General features: G+C 36.2%; 1 protein-coding gene across 47 annotated transcripts in view; it reads left to right on the forward strand.

Moving 5' to 3' along the window:
• ZBTB20 (zinc finger and BTB domain containing 20) overlaps window positions 1-24,116 on the forward strand; it is an 802,591-nt gene that overhangs the window by 567,493 nt on the left and 210,982 nt on the right. Inside the window, exon 1 of one of the 47 annotated variants that reach the window (XM_067034599.1) lies at window positions 13,046-13,222. The exons of 45 other annotated variants lie outside the window; for them this stretch is intronic. The gene's annotated coding sequence lies outside the window, so the exon portion shown is untranslated. Of the gene's footprint in view, window positions 1-13,045; window positions 13,223-24,116 lie in introns of those variants that run through there. One more of the 47 variants, XM_067034577.1, reaches the window with a different exon arrangement.

The raw sequence follows: 24,116 nt of genomic DNA on the forward strand, positions 1-24,116 counted from the left end.
TACTATTCACACCATTATTTGTGGATTCTATTGCTTCCTGTCTGGACTTACCTTCCTTCTTGTTGAATTGCATCTTTCTGTAATTCTCTAGGGAGGGCCCTGGGTAGTACACTCTTTATGTATACCTCAAAATGTCTTTATTTTATCTTTTACCTTAAATAACAATTTAACTGGGTGTTTCTGCTCAGCATTTGAAGAAATTACTCAATCATATCTTAGACTATTGTTCTGTCAACTATCATTACTTAAGAAAAGTCTGCTATCGATCTATTTTTCATCTCTTTTTAAGTACTCTGCCTTTTCCCTCTGGTAACTTATTGGAGTTTTTCTATATCCTTAATATCTTATAGTTTCTCTGAAGTGTGTTTAGATGTGAATTTATTTTAAATTATCAGTCATGGACTAAGGATATATTTTCTAATCTCAAGACTCTAATTCAGGAAAATTCTCAGCTATTTTTTTTCTTTTATTGTATATTTGTCATTAACTTCATTTTATTCTTCTGGGATTTTTATAGCTACATTCTGGTGTTTCCCAGTCAATTTACCATATCTCAACCGCTTTTTCATTTTCTAGAAGCATATTTTACTTTCCATGATTTTTTTTTTTCTGAGTGAATTCCTTAATATCACTTTCCAACTCACTTAATCCTCTCCTTGAAACTGCCCAATCTTAAATTATCCCATCTATTGCATTTTTATGTCAGTGAACATTTTTTTCATTTTTAAGATTTCTGATTGATTTTTATTCATCTATTCTTATCTATTTTTATTTAATAATTTCTTGTTCTTTTTACAGGTATGATTCTTTTATGTATCTCTGAACATTGCAAATATACTCATTTTGAAGTCATTGTCAGACAGTTCTATAAAATCAAATTTATCTGGAGTGAATGTTCCAATTATTAATTTTGTAGTTGTTTTGCGTTCCTATACACTAACAATGAAAGATCAGAAAGAGAAATTAAGGAAACAATCCCATTTACCATTGTATCAAAAAGAATAAAATACCTAGGAATAAACCTACCTTGCTATGTTTTAGAATTTTGTTTTGCAGGTTAATGTGGGTCATAAGGCTGTTTTGTCTTGCCTGTTGGTAAGCTCTCTCTCTCTCTCTCTCTCTCTTTTAATTTTTTCATACCTCCCTGACTAATGGTTTTCCAGTTGCCCCTATCTGCATTCCTGGCTTTCTAGTCCTAATCCAAATCTTACAAAGGTGTCCTTTCAGCTTACCTTTAGGAATATTTGATCTCAAGGCTGAGGCTGTATCTTCATCCTTCCACCTTTCAGTGCCTTCAGCTCTGTATAAACTCTTGCCCCAGGCAGCAGTTGGCCATACTTTGTGTAGACTCTTGTTGAAGTAGTAAGACAGACTTAGATCCACCATTTCATATGGAAACTTTTTGGCCCCGTTACTTCAAAGACCTAGACTCCCAGCCACCTCTATGTGCTTATGGATCCAGGTTTCAGTAGGCGTATGGCTTCAGCCCTCCTCACTGCTTTTTTCTTTGCAGAAATGATTACTTTCTTTTTAAGTCTCACTCTGCCTCTTTAGTTTTATTCATTTTATATTGTATCAGTTTTTCAGTTATCAGTATATGTTGGACAACACTCCTTTGATTTTTACCTCTCTTTCATTTAGATACATCATTTTAAAACAAATATTATAAATAATAGCTATTATTATTGAATGTTTAATGGTGCTGGGCACTGAACTTTATAGATACTATTTTATTCAATTCTCTCTATAATCAGTTATTTTTATTTACATTTCATAAACTAGGAAATTGATATAAACAAGCTAAATAAATTTCCTCTTAGGAAAGAGGTTATGACTAGTAAATGGCAGAAGTAATATTTGAGCTCAGTTTTCTCCACTACCAAAACTCGTATTCTTTTTTTTTTTTTTTTTTTTTTTGCGGTACACAGGCCTGTCACTGCCGTGGCCTTTCTCGTTGCGGAGCCCAGCTCCGGACACGCAGGCTCAGCGGCCATGGCTCACAGGCCCAGCCGCTCTGTGGCACGTGGGGTTCTCCCGGACTGGGGCACGAACCCGTGTCCCCTGCATTGGCAGGCTGACTCTCAACCACTGCGCCACCAGGGAAGCCCAAAACTAGAATTCTTAAAGTACTATCCTATGGTTAGATTTTGTGTGTTTTTTAAGCCTATGTTATAGTGTTTATTTTAATAATAAACTGATTAACTTAATATTTATTGTTGTAAAAAATATATCTGGTACTATCTCAGAAACTTTATTTACTATTTTCTATGTTTTTCTGCATCCTTGGCCCTCTCTCTCTCTCTTTTTCTCTTTTGGTATATGACTATATTATTTGTTTGTTATCAATCTAGCAATTTGGGAGTTTTAAAGCACAGTTTATTCTTCTAGTAATGATTACTGTTATATTTTTTAATATTTAGACCTATTTTTAAAAATTATCAACATTAATGAAATTGTATGCTGTATAAAATGAGAAATTTAGGATGCCGCTCTTTCAATCCTCTCCTCCTACCCACTTTCTCAGTTTTTGTTATAATGCATTAGTCAGGTATAGATTATTATGCATCTCTATGATACAGCTGTGGAGAGGATAATCACAAAAAGCTGGATCATTTATTTTGGTAATAGCTTCTAGCACAAAGTAGGTGCTTAATAAATGTCTGTTGAGTATGAAATGAATAGACCTATTCTGTGTGCACACACATGCACACAGAGAAAGAAAACATAACTGAGATCTCTTTAGTCTCCCTCTACTGCTGGATGACCCACTTATTCATGTTTTTAAACCTTGGATTCTGTAACTGTGGCACTGCCATATGATTTAATAAACACTCTTTTTGTCAGTACTTTTGTTGGGCAAACACATGCTTTGTGAATCAAGGCTTTACAATCAATGAGCGTCTATCCAAGTTAGTTCAATTCATAGCTATTCCCACATTGGCCCCTTGTGCCCTACCCTATCCCTATAAATAATTAGTATATTTGGCAACACCTAGTCTCACAGCCCATTTTCTTACAAAATAGTTCATGTTGTTTACTATTTAAATAGAGGAATTTTGAAATAGTTCTTTTTTAAGGGTAGTTCTTAAAATCCCCAATTATTGTTAAAGGAAATTCTTTATAGAAGTTGCTAGGCAAATTGGATTTTCCACTGAATACCACTAGATCTTACCAAGAAACTTAATGATGATCTGCAACATACTAGAATAAAAATACCGTGCTTCTATTGTAGCAAAGCAGATTAAATAAAACAATGTAGATGAACAAGAAGAAAGCAAACTAGCATAAACTGGGTCATTTGCTGATGTGCAAATTTTATAAAAATTGTAATGACACTTTGATCAATTTATAAGTACATATTATTCATGTTTATAAGAACACTCAAGCCTTCTATGTGACATGATTTTAACAATCTTTTATACATAAGATCAGTGTGAAATTAAATGGTTTTCCTAGCTGTTTCCATTCTTTAAATTGTAAAAATGACTTTTTATTATTCCCTATTTAAAAGGCATTGAACTGGGAATCAGGAGACTTGATTTCTAGTCCCAGCTCTATCATTTAACTAGCTCTATGACTTTGGGTAATTTGTTGAACTCTTTGAGTCAGTTTCTTCATTTATAAATGTAAAGAGTTGGGTTTGATGCTCTGTAAATCCCCTTCCAGTGCTCATGTCTAGTATCAATATCATGTGTGTGTCTCTCTCTATTGTATATAAATACTCACATATAAAAACTCATATATAAAAACTTAACTGCATGTAAGTTCCATACATCAGTATCCTAAGTTAATCAACAGAATTCATAAGGAGATATCCAAGAACGGGATTAATTTTCCCCTGAAGAAGGCAGTTGAATTTAGCCAATAGATAAATAACTGGGAGTTACTGTAGGTTCCTGATCAGGACTGACATGACAAAAGCAGTATTTTCAAAATACTGTTAGGTAGTAGTGTACAGAATGGATAAGAATGGAAGAAATTTGAACTACAGACTAGACAGACATTATGCCAAGGTTCAGGATTAGGTAAGGAGAGTCTGGAATATAGTGATACTCTAGAGATGAAGTGGAAGCAAAAGATATGAAGGTACTGAGATGTCTATTTGTTCAAAAAAATCTAAAAAGATTATAAAAAGAAAAATTTTGAAAGAGGAAATACAAATGTCTGATAAACATATGAAAACGTATTTCAACTCACTAACACCCAAAGGCATTATTTATAAAAATAATAATCCTGAATGCTGATAAATGTGCAGTAAAACTGTCATTCATATAATAGTGATGAGGGGGCATGTGTTGACACGAAGTTCTGCAAAGTAATTTGGCATTACATTATCAAGAACGTTTCTTTAAAAATGTGTATTTTGGCCCAGTCATTTAATTTCTAGGAATCTATCTATAGGAACCAGAAACTCAGACAAAAATTTGTATACAAAGTCTTGTTCATCACAATGTCATTTATAAAAGTGAAAGAAGAGAAGATCTTAAATATTTAATCAAAGAAATTATTAAGCAAATTATGGAACATACATGTATAATTATATAATAATTATTAACTACATAGTTATTAAAGATATTTTAAGTAATTATTTTACTAGGAAATGTTCATGAAACATTGTAACTGAAAATACCTGATCCAAAAGAAACTTGTATACCTAACATGATCCCAAAATGATCCCAAATTAGAAAAATGAATGTAACCAAAAATGTATTTGGTTACAATCAAAGGAAATAAATTAGAATATGAATAGTACTAGTACCTCTGTATGATGGAATTAAGTGATATTTTATTTCTTCTTTTTCTTAAACTTTCTAAATATTCTAAAAATACTCTAATGATTAGAAAAGTAAAATTTTTAAGCAAACAGTAAATAATCTAAATAAAAATAATTCCAACTCTGATACTAATTCAACTTAAGAAAAGAACGCATGTCTACTATTTATCACTTCATAAAGGGATTAAAATGTTTTGCTTTTCCAATTTATTAAGCTTTTGAAGTATTTAAGATATCAATTTTTAGAATCTTAATCATATTAAATATGATATATATTTTCTGAATCATATCATATAGTTTCTATTGCCCAGTGTTTCCCAGAATTTCTTTCTCTTTTTTAGATTCTTGTACATTTGCCTTAGATTATCAGCCTGCACTCTGACATTGCAGAACCTCATTTTTTTTAGTCCATCAATTAGCTCTGACATTAATATGCTCAGACCACATTTACATGTATATGAGATTATCAAAAGGGAAGAAATCTAGAGCACTCTTTATGTTTTCAATTGTTTTTAACTCCTAAATTTCTCATATTGTAAAAATTTCATAATCTAATAATAGCATTTTGAGTAATTGAAACAGATGAAAATGAAGTAAAGGACACAGCCAATGTCTCTATAGAGTCACTTTTATTGGGTGGCATGTGCTACTACTGATAACATTTATCAGGCACTCATCTCAAGAGGAGAATCTCGGCTGCTCTGTGTAAGAATGAATAAACATAACAACTAACTTGGCTCTGTACCCAGAATTTAGCCAAAAAAGAAACCCAGTTGGATGCCAGAAAGAATGAACCACATAAAGTTTTATCGGCCCAAAATACACAAGTAACTTAGTCTGCCCTTTTTCTAACAAAAGTGTATAAGTAAAAATGTAATCTTAAAAAATCTGGATTCCTTACACTGGCCAAAGGCATAGTGATGGAGTAACTAAAAATTTCCAGACCACACCCTTTTTCCTTTCTGCCAGGAGAATGACCACTCTCTCTCCAGCTCAGGCCTCCACTGACTACAAGTTAACCCAGAACCAGTTGTACACAAGCTCATCTCTTTTACTGAACTGTAAGTCTAACGAAGGCAGAGGCCTTGTCCTATTTATCCTTGTCACCTCAGGTTCTGGCAAAGTGCATAATTGTTGAATGAACTAATGAAAGATCAGCAACTTAGTTTAGATGATTTTAGTAACTATACAAATAACCTAAGGGAAGAGTTAGTTGGATACAAATGCTCACACCCTATGTATAGGTTATTATACATTAACCTATGATTGGTTAATTATATAACCAATTTTACTAGTATTTAGGTAAGTTCCTTTACAATGATGTTATCACCAAATCATGGACATCTTTGGGAGTAAACATCTTTCAAGAACATATTTTTCTACAAGGCTAAGAGTTAAGGAGTTAAAGCTTAAGAGCTCTTGCAGTAATTAATGTGACACTCACAACAAGTTACTACATCTCTCTGAATCTCAATTTCCTCATCTGAAACATGGGAATAGTAATAATACTTAACTCATAATCCTTGTTGTGGGGATCCGATGAGATCTGGCATATCAAACAGCACCATGCCTGGCTAAGCCCTTGGGCTATTATTACTACAATTAGTGCCTCCCAGGTCAGCTATGTGTACTTGCACATGCATCTTGAGAACTGGGACAGAAGGTACAGAGGTATACTAGCGGTGCTGTCCCTGGATATAGAATCAGAGAGCTGCATAAGTACATAAGCCAGTGCTTTTTGGGTTTCAGTAGGATAAGAATTACTTGAGAAGCTTGTTAAAAACGTAGATCTTTGAGTTACACCTCAAGAGACACTCATTCAGTTTAGTTGCTCTGGGGTAAGACTCTGAAATATATCTTTTTAACATGATCCTCAGGAGATTCTGGTGTAGGTGGTCCCAGACCAAGCCCTAAGTAACCGTGACATCATAACTCCATCCCAGCCTAGATTGTGTATCATCTCCAGCCCATAGCCATCATTCCTTAGGACTCAGTCTGTCTGCTTCATACTGTGTGGCTTTACTAACCCACCCCCTCAGCTCACCCACTAAAAGCAGAAGAGAAGAATAGGAAAGATAGGGTCAATTGGGAAAACTTGGGTAGCTCCAGAAAATTATCTATTATTTTGTATTATTTGGACTAATGATCTTCTGCATTAGTCCAAAAGTGAGTGGACTTAAGAGGTAAGCTTGAACTTAAGAATGATAGTTTTCCCCAGATAACTATAGAATGACTGACAATAGTGAAGTTTATCTTCTTTTGTTTGCGGTACGCGGGCCTCTCACTCACCATTGTGGCCTCTCGCGTTGCACAGCACAGGCTCCGGAAGCGCAGGCTCAGCGGCCATGGCTCACGGGCCCAGCCGCTCCAGGGCATGTGGGATCTTCCCGGACCGGGGCACGAACCCGTGTCCCCTGCATCGTCAGGCGGACTCTCAAAATCTACGCCACCAGGGAAGCCCTCTTTCCTTTTTTTTTAATGGGATTGCTATCTATAGAACTTAGATGAATAAGCACAATTGAAGTGCAAAGTGTTAAATGCATGCTCTGATTTAGTCAATCCATTTGCACATTGAAGTAATTAGGATGTATTTAAAAAGCATTCTGCTTTCAATACTTTGTTCTCCATTTCCTACAAATCAAATTAGTGAGGGGTAGATTTGATTTTGACATCATTTTGAAAATATTTTCTTTTTCTTTTTTTAATTTTCTTAGAATTACATTTTTACAAAGTTCAAAACACAACCAACTGTGACTAAATTCATAAAAACAAAACAGAAAGTCCAAAGTGCAAGAAAATGAAAAACAGCACAGAGTAACATGCAGTAGAACAACGTAAATCATATCTCACAAATATAGTTGTAATAACACCCCTTATCCATGTCTGATCAATTAACAACAAATACTTATTCAGATAGCAAATACCTCATTCTTTTACTTTTGATTGAGAGTCCCAAACTTAATTATTCATCTCAGTCCAGATAAATATGAAAAGGCAGCCAAATCTTAGAAAAATCTTAACCATCTCCTGTTTTCATTGTACTATATGTAATGGAATGAATGAGTGTAAAGAAAGACTATGAAGGTTGTTTTCCTTGTTTGTTAACAAAGCATTCAAACAAGATTATTTATTTTTTAAATAATTAGATTTGGCAGAACCAAGACACGTTTATGGAGCTATGTTTCACAGACAAAGACAAACCTGAGGTTAAATTCCAACTCTGCACACTATTATCTTTGACAAATTATTTCACCCTCCTCAGCCTCAGTTTTCACATCGGTAAAATGAGGGTAATATAATATCTACATTGCAGAATTATTTTCTTATCATACAATATTGTATTGGAAGTGCCTGTAATTTAATATGCACTCAATAAATCTCAGTTATTATTATTAATTCAAGAAGAAAGTTTGGAGGGATAAGAACCCAAAATCCTCAGAAGAAAAAAATACTAAACAAAAACATTTTGTGTTCTTAACTTCCCCGGAGACTATTTAAAAGAGTCACTAATTTTATCCTACAATTTTATCAGGAGTCCTACAAGATGGATTGTTTTGCCTTTATAATCTGCTTGCCACCCAGATTGCTGTTCTTAATGTACATCAGTGACCTCAAAATACATGTTGATAAATACCCTTTATACAATTGAAGTGCATATTTGAATGACTATAATTTTTTAATACCAATTATTATCAGTCTTTTGCTGAAGATAAACTACTTTGGACTGAGCACAGATTAGATAAGTCTAATTCCCCTTATTTTTTCTATACTACTCTTATAGTTTTAGAAGTTTACATGTTTATGCACAGAAGTGAAAGAGAGATAGACAGAGAGAATGGACAAGAATAGTAGACTCATTTGTGCTTCTTAGGATACAAAGATGGTGTCCTGTTCTGCCTTGTCTTCAGTGACTAGCTCTGTGTTTCATATATAGAAAGTGTTCATTAAATGTTTGTGAAATTAAGTAAATGAGAAACAAGATGCTAAGAAAATATCTTTAGAGCATAAAGGAGCCAGCTCAGAAGTAGTATATGCAGGTAGTAGGCAAAGAGCTTAAAACTTATTTATGGACATCAACACTCCTTTAGTTAGATGGCTCCATGTGGAATGTCAGCCATTTTTATTAAGAGCCAGTAATTCTTAGCTGGAGGAAGCAGCTAAACTGGGAGAAACAACTGATCTTCAGTCAGAAAGCCATGACATGGTCTTCATTTCAGGGCTGGAAGGAGCCGTGGAGATTTTCTAATCCAAGGGCCTCGTTTCTCAGCTAAGAGAGTATAATGACTTACCCAAACACTTGGTGGCAAAGTTTACTGATACTCCAATTTTGATTTCCTGATTCTGGTCCAATTCATTTTATATTGTACTATGCTGCCTTTGTGTCCACAGACTGTCTCCCGGAGGGTTCCCATATACCCACTGTGGCTTCTCTTTCTCTGACCAAGGCCATGCAATAAAGCATCCAGCAATGCCTCTGATTACAGTCATCTCACCTATTATGGCATTTTCCATAGACCCTATAAAGCCAAAATAAAGAGGTTCTTCCTTGTATTTTAATTCAATCTTTATCAAGAAATAATAATAAATTATTATTATTATTATTTATAATAATAAATTGTAACAATAAATTATTGTTATTATTTATATAATAATGAATTATAATAATAAATTATTATTAACCATTAACATCTCATCCAAATTACTTTAGCTCCTTTTTAAGTGATTGTTAGCTGATGCTTAGGGGAATGGAGAAGAAAGAACTATTATAATTTGAGGAGAAAGTGAAGTTCCGTCCTTGGGGTGTTACCCAGGGGAAGACAAGGCCAGGTGGGCTGGGACCATGGGCATCCAGAATACCTAGAAAGTCACTCAACGATTTGAATCTTAGAGAAAGAGAGGGAAGATGATAAGCGGTGAGAGAATAGAAGAAAGAGGAAGGAAAAAGGGGGATGGTGTTACAGGTAGACTTAATGGTTTGGTCTTTTGGTTTATGGTTTACTGTATTTGTAACTCCTGTGCTCAATGGAAAAGCCTTGTGTTCAGGGCATTTGTGTCCTATTACAATTTATTTATATTGCCACTGTCAAGTAATGACTAGAATTCCTTGAATCGAGTATTAATGACATCCATAAAAGGAGAAATAAAGCATTCGGTAGGTAAATATCTTCCCCAGCCACCTAAAGAATGGAGGGAGTGTTGATGGGCTGTTGATGGTGAGTTAAACTGGCATACCAGGAATTTTTATAAATGGTTTTCCCATGCTCCACTGAATCTGTTGCTGAGACTTTAGTTGTATACCAGCTGTGCGTGCAAAATCTCATAATTATTCTTACTGTATTAAGCATTTTATAGCAATTTTAGCTCTAAAATGCTACGCCATAGTTTTTATGCAAGTGTACCAGACATGTAAGCTGTTCCAATGAAAACATTTCCTTTCATTTAGACACGTGGTTTTAGGTTTCCAAACTTAGCTCTTTGCATTGACGGAAGAATCTTTAGGACAGACATCAGGTTTTTTGGAGGGAGAAGGGGGGAGGCAGTTGGATGTTCTTGCACGTACTTTATTTCTTCAAGCAGCTTTATCAGAAAAGGGGCAGTTCATTAATTGTACAGTACTGATATTAGTAAATACTGCTGCTGAGCACAGCTCCCCACAGCCTGTCCTGTTGAGAAAGGCACTGGAGAGGAAGCCAGGGTTATCTCTGCATCCCTCTGGGGTATAATGACAAACAGACAGAAGAACTTGGACTTAACCTCTCTGCAGAAGGCTGACACCTTTAATACTGCTGCACATGCTGCTGCACCCTGCAGTGGCAAGTCTTGGGCCCGAGCCCAAAGCTGGTATGGAGTTTGAACCCTTGGCATTCTGGCCCAGGGCCAAGTGCTATCAATGGAACCCCACTGACACCTTTAGTTATTCTTCCTAGATTAGGATAGTAATTTACTTGTCTCTTTGATTTCAAGTGTCTGGTTTTGTTTCCAGATGCCTCCCAGCTCATCTGTATTCCAGGGGTTTCAAAAGACTTTAACCTCATTGGTTCTTCTCTTTGTCAGTTCCATTTGGTGAACGCAGGAGGGATACAGAGACCAGAAAGCAGTAAGGGAGGAGGTTGTGTGTGTGTGAGGTAGTGGGCATGTTGGGAGGGCCTGGTGAGACTGCAGGAATAAATAAAAGGCATATTCACTTTCAGAATATCAGCTGTTATACCAGAGCAAGTCAGGATGGAGGATAAGAAGTAATGCATAGGACAATGTAGTAAAAAATGTCATTAGATAGATTCATGTGTAAAAGCCTTCCAACCAGCACTAATCTCAAACTCCCCCAAACGATTGCAATATATGAAAGAGATAGAGAGACCATAGAAATTCTATCCCAATGCCAATAAGGTAACAGCACTTGGATTTTAACATGCTATGGTGGGAAAAGGCATTTATGCAGGGGTGTCATTTCATGTTTACAAGGCCCTGTCTATAACTGTTTATTGATTTTACTGCAATTCTTTCCCCAGGACCCTGTAGATAGATAATTGCTAGAAATGTCCATCATTAGAAGAGCAACGAGTGCAACCATCGCACTAGGAAAAAGATACACATAGAACCCTAGCAGGCATCAAATGGTGGGGGGAAGAGTCACACAATAGCACGTGCAGCTATAACTCCAGGCAAACACACACACAACATCCTGTGTAGCCACTGCACTGAGAAAATACACACAGCCCCCCGTGCAGCCATCACACATCAGGAAAATACACACACAACACCCCTATGCAACCATCACACCAGGTAAAAACACAGACATAAAATGCTAAGTCAATAGGAATGAACAGCTCATAAAAGCCTACTGGAATAGATCACATCACAGCCAGGTACATCTGTTCTCAGCACTAACCATTATCGTTAGCTTAAAATGCTTAAAATCACTGTGCATCCTCAGGTCTAGGGACAGATTATTCCAAGCAGATTCTGCTAAATAGATTTGGCAATGCAATGAAAGGGACTTCTACTACATTAAAGTGGTGCGTTTTGCATCTCAAAGGCCATCAACTATATTTGGAGAAACTGTGTGATTGAAGAGCAATGCTATAGGATGGGATAGCAATTTTTCTGGCCCTTCTAAATCTGAGGGTGATTTTGACCCCAACTTGAGTTAAGTGTACAAATGAATGGGAAGCTATCAGACTGGGAGGTGACTAATAAAAGCAGAATTGGAAGCAGCTTTCATCTGTGCTCCAAAGTAAGCCACTCCATCCTGTTTTAAACTGGAACTCTCAGGTGGGATGTCATCCAGAGGTCTTAGTGAGGTCAAACTTCAAGCCATCGACTTGAGATAAATAAGCAGTAACTACAACCCTTGCTTCATAGGGTTGTCTGCCCAACTGGGGGGAATAAAGGAACCACCCACCTCTTCTTTTGCCAGTGCCTTCTCTTTATCCTTTCGTCTTGGTCTGTGATGTTATCCTAACTGTGTGACACAGGGGTTACAGCACTGCGAGGGAAACTCGGCGTGTCCTTCTGAAGAGTGGCCCAAAAAAATAGTTAGAAAGAGTTTCAAGCTTGCAGTTCCATGTTTCAATTATAGTGGCTTATGTGTTTCTACTGAGTGAGACATGTTTCAAACTAGCTTGTTAAGAATGATTTACACCATAATTCTAGGAAAAAACAAATGTGAGTGACTGAGATTTGAAAGGGAAGAGTAGGGGGGAAGTGCCAGACTAAATGAATCCTAAGTAAATAGGGTGAGGTTGGGTCTTTTTTTTTTTTTTTTTGGTGTTTTTGTTTGTTTGCTTTTTTTTAAAAAAAAAAAAAAGAGAGAAAATGTATGAATTGTTAATAATTACTTCTCTCACCTGGGTGAAATAAAGCAAAAGAAAACAGAATTGCTCCATGTAAAAGCAAATTTTCAGGAGAGGACATGTGTTTCTCTTAAATTTGCAAGATAGCATCTTACTGGGAATAAGTGGTACTGGAAATAAGAACTAAGAATTCCACTTTTTTTCCAAATGTGGCAGAAAAGGTTTTGTTAGGGTGAGATAAGCATTTTCCATAAAACAATGGGGGTAGTGATGAGGTAATTACATGGTGACTGGGACACACTGCATGGCATACTGGAGAAATTGCATGATACCTACGTGATAGCTATAGTAACTCTCGTTTTCGCTGCCTTATTATCTCCTGATAACTATATAATTAGTTTGTGTCACCAAAGCACCCTAAACGTATGCCCGTTTCATCTACTCTGGTAGGAAAAAAATAAATAAACTTTTTTGCAAGGGGGAAAAAAAGCTAATGAAGAAAGTTGCCAAGAACAGATATTTTGTAATCTGTGCTAAATCTCTGCTGGAAAACATGAACAGTAACGAAGCTGAGAAGACAGTAAAAGAAATTCGGGGCAAGGTGCCAGACGCCCAGACGGAAGGAGAATGTGGACCAAAAGATTGCGACAATCGGGTAATTATGGTTTATGAATTTCAGCTTTAATCTGTAGTTCAGTGAGTCCTGATTAAATATCTGTTAAACACAATTAAAGTTTGTTTTTGTATTTCACCGTCTTGATCAGAATAATTAGAGACTGCGTGTTTCATGTCAAAAGTAGCAAGAGGAATTTTAGTGAATGAACATCGTTTTTAAAAGCCATTTGTAGCACCAGCTGTTGGCATTATTTTATATTTTAGTGTTATCAGCATAAAGATGGTCCTCTGGATGCTGAATAGTTTCTAACAGGACAAAGATGTTATGCTGTCATGATGGGCCTGTGCTGATGAAGCTGAAATGTTTAAGGGCTAATGTTCACTGAGATTGTGGACAGGGGAGATGCAGGTCAGGGAAGCAGGTCTTTTTGGTGAGTGAAGAAGGAAGACATTTGAGTTAAGTTTATCCACGTGAGAATCTGAGGGAGGAAGTTTCTCATGGTATAGTTATGTGTGTTAACACCTGCACCTGCTGGTTAGCTTATTCAGACAGGTTGTATACAGTGCCTGAGGGAAGGGCCCAAGAAAGGTGTGATGGGAAGTGCCGGAATCTGGCCTGGTTGGTTCTTGGCTAAAAATCGGTGTCTTTTATTTTTATTTTTAGAGTTAATAGAAAATAGTGCTGAAAGAACTTATTAATAATTCTTTGGCTAGAGATAACAGTATGACTTCCGCAGAAAGGACAAGTTAGAATATAAGTTGGATTAACTGAAACTGGGTAAAGCAATAAAATAAGACTCTACAAACCAAAACTAAGACTATGATTTCCATACTCATGTGCCAGAAGTGAGGCTGGAGAGTTGTAAGTCACTATCTCTTTAAAAATTATAAGAGGGTATATGTAAAAATTTATATGTAGCTGTAAAGAAATGATATGATACTATCTTGCTTGCTATTTGAAATTTGAGTGTGTGGAATATTTTGAACCCAGTGATAGAATGATGGCCCCCTCCCCCAAAGATGTCCGTGTCCTAATCCTCAGGACCTGTGAATACATTGCCTTACATAGCAAAAGGGACTTTGCAGATGTGAGTAAATTAGGATCTTAAGATGGGAAGATTACTCTGGATTATCTGGGTAGGCCTAAGGTAATCTCAAGGGTTTTTGTAAAGGAAAGAGGGAGGCAGGGGGGTCAGAGTCAGAGAAGGAGATATGACAAAGGAAGCAGAATCAAAGAGAGAGAGCGAGATTTGAAGATGCTAGACTGCTGGCTTTGAAGATAGAGGAAGGGGCTGTGAGCCAAGGAGTGCAGGCTGCCTCTAGAAGCTGGAAAAGACAAGGAGGGGGATTCTCTCCTCGAATCTCCAGAAAGATGCAGCCCACTGACACCTTGATTAAGGATTTCTGACCTCCAGAACTCTAACAGATTTCTATTGTTTAAGTCATTAAGTTTGTGGTACTTAGTTACAGCAGCAATAGGAAACCAATACAGTCCCCATGAACTTGCTCCATGGATTTGATATACATTCAAAAGTTGTCCAGTTAAAAGTGCACCTGGGTATGAGAGAAATAAGCCTCTATAAATTTAATTTTCTGAGGCCCATTCTCCAGGCTCTCTGTCATCTGGAGGTACCTGCTATTGTAAGAATTAAGAAAGCCTACGTATTATGAATTAAAATCATGGGCAAATTCAACCCCATCCCCCAGCACCACTTACCAGCAATGCATTCCACACGAATGGAAGTGTTTACAGGAAGGGAGGATTGGAGAGTGAGAATAATTTTTCTAACAACAGTAGCAGTTAACATCTGAACCACAGGTTGAACCATTTCACTTTGCCAATGTTCAATCATTTTGACTTTTAGAAATGGCAATTTCATATGGTTCAACATACCCAGTTTTTTTGTTTGTTTTGTTTTGCTACTATGTTATGTTTTTTTACCCAGTGTTATTTCATTTGAACCTTCTAGGACTTGCATTAAAAATTTTCCCCCAAATTTTGTAATTAATAAATGTCAGAGTTATGTAGAATTTAGGCTAATAAAATGCTTATATATAACATATTCAGGTAAAAATGAGATTGAATCCCAACTGGCCAATGATATTTTAGCAGAGTTGAGGATGCAGGCATGTATCTCATTCCAAAAAGTAACAGTCTAAAACTCATAAGAAAGCTTTAGAGTAAAGTGAGTTTTACCCTAATAGACAAAGACTGATTAGGGGAAAAAAAAAAAACAAAAAACCTCAAATACACAATGGTTGAAACTTGCTACCTAGCATCTTTGTATTCAAAAGAACATATACCATCACAGAGGAAGCTGGGATAGCACAGTGCTTTAGAATGGTACTGCTTGGAAGGACTCCTTGCCTCCTCCAATTTAGGGCTTCCATTGAAATTCTGGTAAAAGCTATGGACCCTCTCCCCAAAAGAGGACATAATACCTTTTCAGAGGATTCACAGAACCCCTAAAGCCTAATGGTGGACCTCAGATTAATTATCCCTGGTTAACAATTTTGTTCTAAGAAAAACACTGTGGGACTAATTCATCCCACATAATTTGAGACCAGAATTATGAAATCCCTATTTGTCACATGATTTTGAAACAGTCATCAATGTACATTGAGATCCAGTCTTTTAATTAGTAAAAATAGTAATTTTGATGCTAACGGATAGGAAAGTGTATTTTTGTTTTTTAAGCATTTGAGGTGCATTTAAAGAACCATTGGGCTGAAAAGCACTGGTATTGCCCTTGTTTACTGTTCATTCTGTTATTGTTCAATTATTCTTTTATTCACTCATTCAGCAAATACTTATTGAGCCCCCTACTGTTCTAGGCACTGGGAAAATAATAGTGAGCAGGACTCACAAGGTCTTCTTCCTCATGAAACATTCTACTTAGGGGAGATAGTTAATAAATATGTAGACATGCTAGCACACACTGATAAGTGAAATGAAGAAAATAAGAGTATAACCTAATAGAGATAGAGTGTACAAAGATGGCCTCTGGCTGAGACTTGAGTGATCTTAGAAACCAGCCATGTGAAGGTCTAGAGGAAATTGGAACAGCAACAGCAAAAACTCTGAGACTAAAATGATTTAGGCATGTGAATTATGAAATAAGGTCAGAGAGTAAGGAGAAGTATATTGGAGATGTGATCAGAAGAGGAGTCAGAAACCAGATTATGCAGGCTTCAGGGTGAGAAGTTTGAATTTTATTCTAGTTGTGGTGAGCAGCTATTGGAGATTTATGTAGTAGGATCTGATTTCACATTTGAGAAAATCGTTGTAGTTGCTGTAGAGAGATAATGAAGTGTAGAGGAGCAAGAAGAGAAGTAATCCCAACTAATAGTTAAGAAAGTGTCCGGAACTGAAGATAATAAGGAGATTACACTCATGACAGTGTAATATATTGCTTCATGGAGATTTTGAGATGTCTTATGTTGAGCAGCCAAGAGAGCAGAAACTGATTTATGATGTGTAGCAGCATCTCCTGTCTTTGGTCTATTAAAGGATTATTTTGGCCTAAAAATGTTCTTCCTTAGAGGAAGAGGGAAAGGAAATGTGAATACAGTCTAACAATGTTTGCAAATGAAGCAGAGTTATTTGGTGGGGGGAGGATTGTTAAAGATATTGAGAAAGTCACCAGTAACAGGGCACCTCAGTAGGTAAGGGGGTGACTGAGAGTTTGGGCTCATTTTACTAAGGTTTATCACAAGTCCACCTCTTCTCCTAAAGCCTGCCTAAGATCACATGTCATCTAAACTCTTCTGCCCCTTTTAAATATGAGTTTTTTTTTTTTAACATCTTTATTTGAGTATAACTGTTTTACAATAGTGTGTTAGTTTCTCCTTTACAACAAAGTGAATCAGTTATACATATACATATGTTCCCATAACTCTTCCCTCTTGTGTCACCCTCCCTCCCACTCTCCCTATCCCACCCCTCTAGGTGGTCACAAAGCACAGAGGTGAACTCCCTGTGCTATGCTGCAGCTTCCCACTAGCTATCTAATTTACATTTGGTAGTGTGTATATGTCCCTGCCACTCTCTCACATCGTCACAGCTTACCCTTCCCCCTCCCCATATCCTCAAGTCCATGCTCTAGTAGGTCTGTGTTTTATTCCCATCCTACCACTAATCTCTTCATGACATTTTTTTTTTTTTTATTAGATTCCATATATATGTGTTAGCATACGGTATTTGTTTTTATCCTTCTGACTTACTTCACTCTGTATGACAGATTCCAGGTCTATCCACCTCATTACAAATAACTCAGTTTCATTTCTTTTTATGGCTGAGTAATATTCCATTGTATATATGTGCCACATCTTCTTTACCCATTCATCTGTTGATGGACACTTAGGTTGCTTCCATGTCCTGGCTATCGTAAATAGAGCTGCAATAAACATTTTGGTACATGACTCTTTTTGAATTATGGTTTTCTCAGGGTATATGCCCAGTAGTGGGATTGCTGGATCATATGGTAGTTCTATTTGTAGTTTTTTAAGGAACCTCCATACTGTTCTCCATAGTGGCTGTATCATTTTACATTCCCACCAACAGTACAAGAGTGTTCCCTTTTCTCCACACCCTCTCCAGCATTTATTGTTTCTAGAGTTTTTGATGATGGCCAATCTGGCCGGTGTGAGATGATATCTAATTGTAGTTTTGATTTGCATTTCTCTAATGATTAATGATGTTGAGCATTCTTTCATGTGTTTGTTGGCTATCTGTATATCTTCTTTGGAGAAATGTCTATTTAGTTCTTCTGCCCATTTTTGGATTGGGTTGTTTGTTTTTTTGTTATTGAGCTGCATGAGTTGCTTATAAATTTTGGATATTAATCCTTCGTCAGTTGCTTCATTTGCAAATATTTTCTCCCATTCTGAGGGTTGTCTTTTGGTCTTGTTTATGGTATCCTTTTCTGTGCAAAAGCTTTTAAGTTTCATTAGATCCCATTTGTTTATTTTTGTTTTTATTTCCATTTCTCTAGGAGATGGGTCAAAAAGGATCTTGCTGTGATTGATGTCATAGAGTGTTCTGCCTATGTTTTCCTCTAAGAGTTTGATAGTGTCTGGCCTTACATTTAGGTCTTTAACCCATTTTGAGTTTATTTTTGTGTATGGTGTTAGGGAGTGTTCTAATTTCATACTTCTACAGGTATGAGTTTAAATGTCCTGATTCTTCACCACCATCTACCCTTCAGGGTAGTCTACAGAGAAGCATACTATAGTGATTGGGGGCAAATGTAACTTGAATGAACATCAGAAAAGAAAAAAATTATGTTATGTTTATAGGTGTTTCCCAATAGAATTAAAAGATGGAGTCCAGGGATAGATATTAGTATAATGTATTGGGACTTTAGTGAGTCACCAACATTTCTTGAAATAAGTTTAGTTCTATTATACTTTGTCAACCAATTGAAATCCTTTAATAAATGGTAAATCATAATAAATACACCCAGGAATAATGGCCTGTGTAAAAATTGGTAATTTATTGTTAGCTTCTGGACAACTTATTTTCACTAATAAACTAGAAAATTATATGAATTATTTCTCAATGATATTCATAAATAGTGTTAATTGGTGAAATATGTAATTATATATGAAAGTATATCTAGAAAATCATTCAGAAGGCAAGGAGCAGGAGCCTCTTCCACCAGGACATTCCTTTGAAACCAGAGGTTACAGCTTCAGGGTAAGTGTGAAGAGATGAGAAAACAGCACTAGAATTAAGGGTAACTAACTGAAAGTGATATTGAATTTCATAATCAGAGTTTCTAGAATGGCCTTGCAAATTATATTTCCAGGGAAACATGAGCATAATAGTGTAGTATTATGGAATAATCTTATAGCATGTACCAAAAACAACTAGGTACTAAATATGAAAGACATATTGCACATACTAAATGTACTGAGTTTATTTAAATGAAGGCTTAACAAATGGTTGTTGTTATTGTTTTGTTGTTTTAATTAAAGTTGAAAATCTTAAAATAGAATTTCCTGCCCTTCTGCCACCCTAGGTCTTTCTGCTGCTTTAAAACCTTCCCTCCCTTCAGTTTCCCAAACTGCCCTTTCTCTGGGGAACAGAATGTAATTTATCCTATCTAAATTTCAAGAATGACTATTCCCACTCGAGAGCATATCAAAGCTGTGAAGAGAATACAGAACTTTTAACAACCAGAGTTATTCATACCAGCTCATCTGCTACCTCCTAATAAAACTGGTTGTTAATCTTTCCTGATTTGTCTACATCTTTCAGGTAATAAAAGTATCTAAACCATAATGCATTCTTCCAGAGAAGATAATCAGGTAACTTAATACCTCTCTGCTCAGCGACACAATATCTCTTTGTATCCAGTCCTGAATTGGATTGACATTTTTAGCTGACACTTTACATCAAAGGTCACTTTGCTCAGTTCACTATCTGATCTTTTTTATTGTCTTCTAGCATATTGCTAATTCTCAAAAAGATTTCTTCATCCCTGGCAGTATACTGAGAGCTTCCAATTTCATTATCTCATTGGTATATTTTGTTAATTATTCAGATCTCTCTAATTGTAAGTCTTTCTTCCCAGGAATGTGTCTGAGTCCCATCATTAGAAATACTAATAATCAGAATATTTTGACCACCAAAAGTATAGTTAAGTTGGGCATAACCCTGAACTGCCAAAGGAACAGAGAAGTCTCAAGTAGAAAGAGCTCTCCTAACTGTAATGATTTCATAAGGGCCCATTCATTACTTAGTAAATTTTCTTAAAATGGATTGAGTCAATGTGAGTAAAAGATTTAGTTTCCTTCACTTATTTATGTTGAGCCATTCAACCCATACAGGTTGGAAAACAATTTTCAAGGCAAGACCAACTAGTGTTTTGTGACTTAACATAGATGTGACATTCTGAAAGGTATCTTTTATTTTCCCTCCAGTTTTGGCTATCTCTACCCCCTTAAAAAAAGAAAAGCATAACAATATTATGATCTAATAAAATAACAGAACTACAAAAACCTATTTACTGAGAAATAAACTATAATAAAATGTTTGGTACTCTCGAGGTTATTGACAAAAAAGATTGGACAGAAATTTAAAAATTAAAACTACATTAGGAAATAATATCAAAAAAATATGAAAAACATGGTGACTTGCTAGATTCTAAAAGCCCTGAAAATAAAGTACTGCTACTAGAACTAAGGGAGATAGAATCAAAAGAGAGATCACAAGAGAATATCCAGCTTTAAAAAGGAAGTCTGAGAGCTGAGGAAGAGATATATTTTGAATAAAACTTTCAAATAATAGAGCATTTACCAAGGTATGAATAGTCTATAGAGTACAAGTTAGCCTATCTCCCAAGGAGATTTGATAGTAAATGTAGATGAGATTGGGAGTGTAGGGAGGATTTAAAGGAAAAGGTCAATATAGGTTAAATGAGGAAATAGAGCTGTTGGAAGATATTTTGAAAATCATGAGTTCATACTATGTAACTGTTCATCTTTATCCTACTTTGTAGAAACAATGTGTGAGCAAATCCAGAAATGGAGGGAAGCCCACAGGAAGGAAACAAAGAATTAACTTTTCACTGGCACATTTATTCTGTTTTGTTTTGTTTTTTAAACTGTGTTTATATTGGATAGTGGGATGTTGTTACCTTTCATTGATAGAGAGGATAAAAAAGGAAAAGAAAAAAGAGTGGAAGGCAACAATACCTATGTTATCTCCCAATGCATTTTTGAATGACTCTGATCCAACTTTCAGTTTCAAGCTGTTTAAATCTATCTCACTGATGGGCCCAAAACTAGTGCTCACATGTTTGGGACAATTAAAGTCAGCAGGATCTGTGGCTCCCTAACCCAGACTTTATTGTATAAGGAGTAAACAGCCACTTGTAATTTAGTGAGTAAGTGCAGGTCTTTCATGATGCACATACCAGCTCCACTGTAAACCGATCAATTTCTGTGCTTGGCAGTGGCATTCATAAGGCCCCTACGGAGCATTATCCCATGCCTGAGGGTCATTACTCTTCCACAGAAGCACTGACAGTTGTGATGAATGGCGGGACCTGGGAAGAGGAGTGTTTGGATGTTTAAACAGATTACATTTTCCTTTTAGAGCAGTAGACATTAGATCACATCTTAGACTGTCTACCCATGTGGACAATGAGGATGAAATCAGTGCAACTCATATGTGACTAGTGAGATTCAGGTGTACCAATAATTGTTTCTATTGAGGGGAATGTACTTGACTTCGCATCCTGTCACAATATTGTATGTGCTACCATGCAATAGGTGATAGTCATATACAGCTTCTGAGATGCTGGGCCGTCAACAGGCATGAGAGCCCGTCCATCACTATTATCTACAATAAGACTCATTACCTGCCAGCCAGTAAACATCCCATTTACACCATCTGCAATGAATTAAAAAGTGATGAAAAGAATCAGGATCTGTTTGAGTTGCAACATGATTGTCAAGTTTATTTTCATCTCTGGAAGCCCTTCAGTTCTTTGATAAACTTTCGGGAAAAAATATATGATGAAGAAGCTCACGAATAGTCTGGCAGTGACAATTGTCAGGTTTTTAATCAGGAATTTACAAATACAATAGGCCTCTTAAAATCTAAGAAAAGTCCAGGCCTTTGTCAATTACCCTTTTCAGCTCTCCCCTCTCTCTCTGGTTTTCAGGGGTGCGGGAACTGGGAATCCATGTTTGATACTCCTAAATTGATACCGACTACAGTGAGAAATATTTCATAAAAATGTATATTTCAACATAAACTCTGAGGCAAAGCTAGCACTGTATCCAGAAAGGAAGTAATGATTCGTCTAATTTACACATGTAGTGATTTCTTTGGCTAGTGCGAGTTCCATGTTCTATGGTAAGGTTCTCTGTAACTGTTCCTGCTTGAAGAAGTTGTTGGGGTATTAAAAAGATACAGAGGTCTACTGGCACTTGAGGCTATGTAATTTGTATATAAGCAAATGAGCTGTCTGTCCAGATTACACATGGGGGCTGTCCAGTGGTAGAAATTGCAGAGCAGAAGAGTAAATAGGGATATCAGACAAACCACATGAGAAATAGCAGGAGGATTTGACATTTATTCATACACATCACCTTATATTAGCAGAACCTCTTGTTTTTGCACCTTCCTTTTTCTTCATCAGATATTCCAACAGCAGGGAAATAACTTTCAATCTTACCTTGAAGATGGGGCTTCTCAGTGTTGCCCAAGGTACTGCTCTGAGCAAAGAGACCAATTCTGAAATGAGGATATCGAAGATAAGCCCTTCTGAAAATAGCCCTGGCCATGCAATAGGATTTTACTCCCAGAAATCCATCTCTTCCTCCCACAAATTGCCCTTGTGGTAGTAATATAGGAAGGAGATTATATATTACCTCATCTCCTTACAGAAAAAAGGACAAGTGCTATGGGAAAGCTTTGTGTCTTTTAATCATTCTAGGCATCCCCTGCCTTCAATATTTCACTAAAGAGGTCCTCAGTTGCCTTTAGAAAGACACTCTAGTGAGAGAGAAAGAAACAGAGTGATGAAAATGATGACCTCATCTGGAAAGGCTTTCTAACCAAAAGGGATAAACTAGCTGTGACCCCCGTCCTCAAATCTGTGAAGCAGACAAGGATAGAAAGGTAGCATGAAGTATGACTAACTCTTCAAAATTTTGCTTGGTAACTGTTCCACCTGACACTATAATTTAGCAGGAGACATCTTTTTTTTTTTTAATCACAAGCTCATCTTCATGTTTTTAGGGGAAAAAACATGAATCTCTATGTAGAAGATTTTGAGGGCTACTGACCTTAACTGTGCTGGAAATAAGGAAAAGAAATGTCACACTGTGGGAATAAGGAAGCTATTTTGCAAAACCTAGCAAGGGAGTGAATGAGTTTCATTCTCCCTTCCCCTTCTCATCTACCCAATTCTGAACTCATACACTGTATTAATTCCATTAGGACAAAGTTAATTGCTGATGGGGTCACATACAAGTATAGACGTTGCTTCTCTAGAAATAAAATCTGATTATATTTGAGGCATTCAGTCCTGAACAGCACATTTTTAAACTACAAATAGTTTGTACCAGATAAGAATGTACCAGATAAGTTACACTGTGAATTTATGGTGTTCATTTTAACTAATAAATTTTACCACTCTAATACTAAGGTTGAGTTAGGAAAGTTATAATTAATCTCTAATAGCATAAGAAAATGGAAGCCCAGTATGCTTTTAATAAATGCACACATAATCAAATGCAAAATCCTGATTTCTTTCACTGATTTGCCAAGGATCAAAGAAATACTTTAGGAAGGATGGTTAGAAGAGGCTGTTTGGGAAAATGGAAGTTAAATTATACTTCAATTTATTATATTTTTCCTAAAAAATAACTTAATGTACATGCCAGAAATTGGTAAAAATTGAGCTACTATGCTCATGAAGTGTTAATACTTTATGTGCCACATCCCAGATCTATGTAGAAAACAAAATGGTGTAATTCTTAAGGTCTTTTTTACTGTCACTGATATCTAGTTGCTTTGGTAGTCTTATGGTAAAGTCTTGGACTGGATTGCTTCTCAAGTCTAAATGCCCAATTAAACATGAGGCATTACTCTCGGTTACTTTCTTGGCAAGACACCATATAACTGTCCCATGAAATAAACCTAGATTTAGAGAGAAGAGGGTAAATTTTTGAAGCTACATTGAAGACACTTCTTGGAGTGACCCAACATCAGTAGTCCAGCTTGGACTTATTTTTTGTGCTTATATAAAATAGTGTTGTTGAAAAAAATAATTCTGAGGTCAGAAATGTAACACAGAGTAATAGGCAAAATATTCACATGCATCAAATGTGTAAGCTTCCACCTTGGTCATGAATGAGCAAATAGAGTGAGACCATATTGGAATACCTGACCTTTGTATCTAGCTTCATCCTAC

This window comes from Kogia breviceps, chromosome 5, assembly GCF_026419965.1.
Source record: "Kogia breviceps isolate mKogBre1 chromosome 5, mKogBre1 haplotype 1, whole genome shotgun sequence".
Lineage (NCBI taxonomy): Eukaryota > Metazoa > Chordata > Mammalia > Artiodactyla > Physeteridae > Kogia > Kogia breviceps.